This window comes from Neophocaena asiaeorientalis, unplaced genomic scaffold, assembly GCF_003031525.2.
Source record: "Neophocaena asiaeorientalis asiaeorientalis breed wild unplaced genomic scaffold, Neophocaena_asiaeorientalis_V1.1 scaffold489, whole genome shotgun sequence".
NCBI classification, from domain to species: Eukaryota; Metazoa; Chordata; class Mammalia; order Artiodactyla; family Phocoenidae; genus Neophocaena; species Neophocaena asiaeorientalis.
In genome coordinates, this window is record NW_020174791.1 from 1,017,803 (window position 1) to 1,018,399 (window position 597).

Here is a 597-nt window from a genome sequence, read left to right on the forward strand (position 1 = left end):
ACCAGCCCCCACCAATCTGATCCTCAGGCCCATCTGTAGGCGGCTGGCCACACACATGTGCACATGGCTATTAGGTAGCTTCTTCAAACAATTCAATGAAAAAAGATCGTATTTATGTGTCTATAGATTACGTATATGTATGGATGTATATAAAACCACGGCATTCTTCACTCTGGCCCAAGATAATAAATCACACATCGCGCCACTCACCAAACGCCTAGCAAACGCAGGACATGCCATTCAAGGGCCAGTTGGCGTGCATCAAGGCCACCTGGCATGGATGGCAGTGGGACACCAGGTCACCAGGAAGAAGACGCTCGCTCGCGGAACTGCATTTCCGATATATGCATATATATGTGCGTACGTGTGTGTGTATGCACATGTATGCCTGTGTGTGTTTGCAAAGTAGAAAACACCAGTTCATTCTGTTCATACTAAGCACGTTAAAGAAATCAGATTTTGTAACCGAGAACACGTTTTTTCTTTAAAAAGGAACATTGAAGGTCTTCAAAAATTGCTACAGTACAAAAGAGGGGTGTGTGTGTATGTGTTTGTGTGTGTGTGTGTGTGTGTCCTTATGTATTTATATATGTACAT